Genomic DNA, 5,930 nt, shown 5'->3' on the forward strand with positions numbered 1-5,930 from the left:
GATCGGAAATGAGAAGTAATGCTGGAAAAACGTACAAATTTGAGCTAAGCGACAGTTACGGACCGTAACGGTGTCCGTAACTTATGTTACGGTTCGTACCTTTGAACCGTAACAAGGCCTGAATTTCCAGAAAGTTTCATTGAAACCATCAGTGTTACGGTGAAGTGTTACGGTCCGTAACTCATGTTACGGTCCGTAACATGTCACCGTAACATGAGCTAAATTTCCAGAGAGTTTCAATAAAATCTTCAGTGTTACGGTTTAGTGTTACGGTCCGTAACTCATGTTACGGTCCGTAACATGTCACCGTAACATGAGCTAAATTTCCAGAGAGTTTCAATAAAATCTTCAGTGTTACGGTTTAGTGTTACGGTCCGTAACTCATGTTACGGTCCGTAACCCTTCACCGTAACATCATCCAAAATTCCAGAGAGTTGCCAAGTAATTGTCACCACTTACGCTTCAGAAGGACGGACCGTAACACAGGGTACGGTCCGTCGCATGGTGGCCGTAACGTCGAAGTGGTCAAATGACGAAATGAAGGACGGACCGTAACCTGAGTTACGGTCCATAACAATGCGGCGTAAGGGCATTTTTGTCCAGAAACTTGGCGCGATTTTTGGCTCTATAAATACATAATGTAGGGTTTTAATTCATTATTCAGATTTTATTTTAGAGGCATAAACCTTAGATTTTTAATCTTGAAGTGATTGGAGCATTTAAGGCAACAACTTCACTCTCATTCCATCTTGTATTAGTATTGTAAGTGTATTATGTTAATCTTTAAGCTTTTTCTGTCAAGAAACATTATGAGTAGCTAATTTCAATTCTAAGGTTGTGAATCCCATGATGGGTATTATGTGAATGGGTTTCTATTATTGATATATGCATAATGGTTGTTGTTATTTATTCTATCTTTGTGTTGTAACGTTGGGTAATGATTGCAAGCATTAGCCGAAGCCATTATATTGACTTTTCTTGGGAAAGAGAGTCAATATTGGTAAGATTGAATAACAATGACTCGAGGCGTTAACCCTCGTTTAATAGACTAACTTAGGAATAAGAATAAGTCTAAATTGGCATTATTGGTCGCTCTTCGATTGTAACTCTTTTATATTCGGAAGAATCATAAAGAGGAAATACTGCTTAACTGTTGGGAAACATTAAGAAGTCTTTAAGAGATCAAGTGCATATTCTTAGAACAACCATTAGAAGTATATCACATTGAAATCCGAAGCATAATATCTAATCAAATTGGGAAACACAACCTTAGTCTCTCTCTCATATTAATTACATTCTAAGTCAAAGTATTCAATTACATTATTCAACAATCAATTCAAACTATCCGGAATAGGATTAAAGCATTTAAAGATTGGTATCGCATACGATTAGTACTCTTTTCTCACCATATTCCCTGTGGGATTCGACCCCAACCTTGTTGGGTTACTATATTTGACAACGTCCGCTTTACGCCATTAATAGGTGTAATTTGAGCGTATCAAATTTTTGCGCCGTTGCCGGGGAATACGGTTCAGAAATTACTAATTGTTGTGTACTATTCTTTAAAACTTTTTCTATTCCATCACACCTCGTTTGCTGTTTTAGTGAACCAGGTGAACATGGCTGGAAGACCCCATCGCAATCAAGGGAACCAAGGGGGGATCCAAGTGAACCATCCTGCACCAGAAGAAGAGGAGGATGAGAATGTATTTGCAGAATTCATCGACGAAGCTGATTATGCTTCTGCTGTAGTTCCCCCGAGAACAGGAAATGCTAATTTCAAAATTGATAGGTTTATCTATCAGCTATTGAAACTTGAAGGCTATTTCCGAAATTCTTCGGAAGACTGTCCACTTCGACACCTAAAGAATTTCGTGCATGTATGTTCCCAACAATCTCAAGGTGCTGTTCCTGCTGATGCACTGCGACTGCGGGTTTTCAAATATTCATTAGCTGGCCAAGCTAGGGAATGGTATGAAAAGCTCCCGAGCAATACTATTCATACCTGGAATGAGCTGGCCAATATCTTTCTAAAACAATGGTTCCCACCCAGCAAAAAGGCTGAGCTTCGGGATAAGATTTTTGGGTTTAAACAACTTCCAGGGGAACAACTATATGCTGCATGGGAGAGGTTCAAATATTATCTAGCTCAATCTCCGAATCATGGATTTCCAGATGCAATTCTCACAGAGAAGTTCTACAAGGGGCTAGATACAATGAATCAAATAGCTGTCAACACTGCAGCTGGGGGATGCTTTATGGACAAAACCTTTGTCAACATCACCCGGTTGCTCGACAAGCTTACTACCCATAATCAAGCCTGGCATTCGACTGATAGCGAATTCCTATCATATGGTAGTCCCTCTGTGGCCGCGGTGGCCAAAGAAAATCATGAGCGAGATCATGCGTTCGCTCAACTGCAAACCACCGTGGATTTATTATCCAAAAGGCTTATGGAGAAAGAGGCCAAATGTGTAAACGTTATCGATGAGATGCCACCTCATGCTCCCGGAATGTATCAAGTTTCTGACGAAACTTATCTTGAGGGGCAGCCACAATATGAGGATGCGAATTATGTCAATAACTCGCAAGGGGGTTATCAACGGCAAAACTACCAAGGTTCCGGTAATCACCCATGGCAAAGGCCTCAACAAAATTACCAAGGACAGAATTATGGAAGAACTGATCAGGGTAATCCCAATCAAGGGAATTACAATAACAATAATTATGGCAACAAGAGCTCTAACCCCTACATTCCACCTAGGGGGCAAGCATCCAATTCCCAGCCATGGAAAGATAATTCAGCTACTAACTCTGCTGGTAACACGTCTAATGATTCTGCAGAACTGAAGAATATGATGCAGAAAATGCTGATGAATCAAGACAGAACAGAGAGCACAATCAAGGGAATGTCCCAGGTCCAACTATCGCATTCAGCTTCCATTCAGAAGCTTGAAGCGCAATTCAGAGACCTTTCCCGAGAAGTGCATACTCCTCAACGGGGACAATTACCGAGTGATACAGTTCCTAATCCAAAAGGTAGTGGAGTGAACTCTGTGGAGAATGTACTTGCCATTAGCACCAGAAGTGGAAAAATACTTCAGGGTGACAATAAAAAGCCAATTGATCAGGAACCAATTGTTGAAAAAGAAGCGCAGCCTAGTGTATTGGATGATATTATCGAGGAAGAAGCAGGGGAGGAAGTCCCCATTGTAGTTGAAGAAGAGCTGAATCTTAATAAACCAAAGGAACCGGTGGAAAACCAGGAAAAGGGGAAGGCAAAACTTTCCGGTGCTCTTCGCCCTTTGAGCCAATTGTTTAAATCTTCACCGCCTTTTCCTCAAAGGTTGGTGAGAAAAACAGAAGATGAGAAGTGCTTGAGATTTTATGATCAACTCAAGCAGTTGACGATGAACATTCCTTTCATGGATGCTGTTAAAGAAATGCCTGGCTTTGCTAAGTATTTGAAGGATCTTTTAACAAAGAAGAAAAAGCCATTGAAACACGACACTGTGGGTATCACTCACCGCGTTAGTGCCATTCTTTCCAAAACCACTGTGCAAAAGAGGGAAGATCCTGGAGCATTCACAATTCCATGCACCATAGGGTAGCAAAATTTTGCCAGGGCTTTGTGTGATAACGGGGCTAGCATAAATCTTATGCCCCTGGAAATTTTTAAGAGATCGGGGCTAGCTATGCCAAGGCCAACTACCATGAGGTTGCAGATGGCTGACAGATCGATAAAAAGGCCAGTTGGAGTAGTTGATGATGTGCTGGTTCAAATCGGGGAATTTCTACTGCCGGCAGATTTCGTGATTCTTGATTGTGCTATTGATCAAGAAATTCCTATTATTCTGGGAAGACCTTTCCTTGCCACAGGGAGGGCTCTTATGGACTCCGAAAAGCACGAAATAAAGTTCCGGGTGAACGATGAGGAGGTGACTTTTCACGCTAGCAAAGGCATGAAGTTACCTAGTCCTTATCAAAGCATTTCAGTCATAAACTCTGTTGACAAGGTGGATGAAGCAGTGGAATTTAAAATGGAGGAAGAATGCTCGAGCGAAGCATTGTTGGCCATCTTGGTGAATTTTGATGCCGACCAAATGGAGGGATATAATGAGACAGTGAATTCACTCACAGGTCTGGGGTCTTACTCTTATGAGCCCAAGAAATTGTCTCTTGATCTAGAGAAACGAACAACTCCTCCAGCAAAACCATCAATTATTGAGCCACCGAAACTGGAACTCAAGAAACTGCCATCACATCTTAAATATGTATTTCTTGGAGAAAATGCTACTCTTCCAGTTATTGTGTCATCGCTTCTGAATGAGGGCCAAATTCAAAGACTCATCGTAGTCTTGAGAAAGCATTTAAGAGCTCTGGGTTGGACTATTGCAGACATCCGGGGGATTCCCGCCGGAATTTGTGAGCACCGAATACAGTTGGAGGAGGAAAGTTCACCGAGTGTTGAACATCAGAGAAGATTAAATCCACCGATGCAAGAGGTGGTGAAGAAGGAGATCATTAAGTGGTTAGATGCTGGGGTGGTTTACCCGATTGCCAACAGCCCTTGGGTTCGCCCTGTTCAGTGTGTGCCAAAGAAAGGGGGCATCACTGTTGTCCCTAACTCGAAAAATGAGTTGATTCCAACAAGGACTGTCACCGGTTGGAGAGTGTGTATGGACTACCGGAAGCTGAATACCGCATCTTGCAAGGATCACTTCCCTATGCCTTTTATTGATCAAATGCTTGATCGGCTAGCTGGAAGATCTTATTACTATTTCTTGGATGGGTACTCAGGATACAACCAGATCAACATTGCGTTCGAAGACCAAGAAAAGACTACTTTCACTTGTCCCTATGGGACATTCGCTTTCAGCCGGATGCCATTTGGTCTTTGCAATGCACCAGCTACCTTCCAAAGATGCATGATGTCCATATTCTCTGATATGGTTGAAAACTTTCTTGAAGTTTTCATGGATGATTTCTCGGTGGTGGGAGATTCATTCGATGAATGTTTGGGTCATCTTGATCGGGTGCTGCAACGGTGTGAGGAAACCAACCTCGTGCTCAACTGGGAGAAGTGTCATTTTATGGTCAAGGAGGGCATTGTCCTTGGCCATAAGATTTCAGAAAAAGGGATTGAGGTTGATCAAGCTAAAATCGATGTGGTTTCACAACTCCCTCTGCCCGTTTCAGTAAAAGGAGTTCGGAGTTTCTTGGGGCACGCCGGATTCTATAGAAGGTTTATCAAAGACTTCTCAAAAATTGCAAATCCCATGTGCAAACTCTTAGAAAAAGAATCCAAATTCAATTTTGATGAAAAGTGCATCAAGGCGTTTGACGAGTTGAAGCTGAAATTAACCTCCGCACCGATTGTGGTGTCCCCAGATTGGTCACTTCCCTTTGAATTAATGTGTGACGCCAGTGGTCTTGCAATTGGTGCTGTGCTTGGTCAGCGGCTAAACAAAATCCTACACCCAATTTATTATGCCAGCAAAACATTGAATGGAGCCCAGCTGAACTATACAGTAACGGAGCAAGAATTACTTGCTATTGTTTATGCTTTTGAAACGTTCCGGGCTTATTTGTTGGGTGCCAAGGTAGTGGTTCACACTGACCATGCTGCATTGCGCTATTTGATGACGAAAAAGGATGCTAAGCCTCGGTTGATAAGATGGGTGTTGTTGCTACAAGAATTTGACTTTGAAGTCAGAGACCGGAAAGGGTCAGAAAATCAAGTAGCTGACCATCTTTCCAGACTGGAAGCACCAGGGAGACCGAGTGATATGCTAGATATTGATGACACTTTCCCGGATGAAAGAGTTTTGGTCATTTCCAATGATGTGGCACCATGGTATGCCGATATTGCCAATTATTTGGTAACTGGCATCGTTCCTGAAGAGTTGAAGACATATCAAAAGAAGAAG

At 42.1% G+C, this 5,930-nt stretch overlaps 1 non-coding gene across 1 annotated transcript; it reads right to left on the reverse strand.

Moving 5' to 3' along the window:
- Window positions 1–2,063: 2,063 nt before the first annotated feature.
- On the reverse strand, window positions 2,064–2,170 carry LOC132642984 (small nucleolar RNA R71). Its single transcript, XR_009583450.1, has one exon. It is a non-coding gene; the product is annotated as a small nucleolar RNA R71 (small nucleolar RNA).
- Window positions 2,171–5,930: the final 3,760 nt, after the last annotated feature.

The sequence above is a fragment of the Lycium barbarum genome, chromosome 5, assembly GCF_019175385.1.
Source record: "Lycium barbarum isolate Lr01 chromosome 5, ASM1917538v2, whole genome shotgun sequence".
NCBI classification, from domain to species: Eukaryota; Viridiplantae; Streptophyta; class Magnoliopsida; order Solanales; family Solanaceae; genus Lycium; species Lycium barbarum.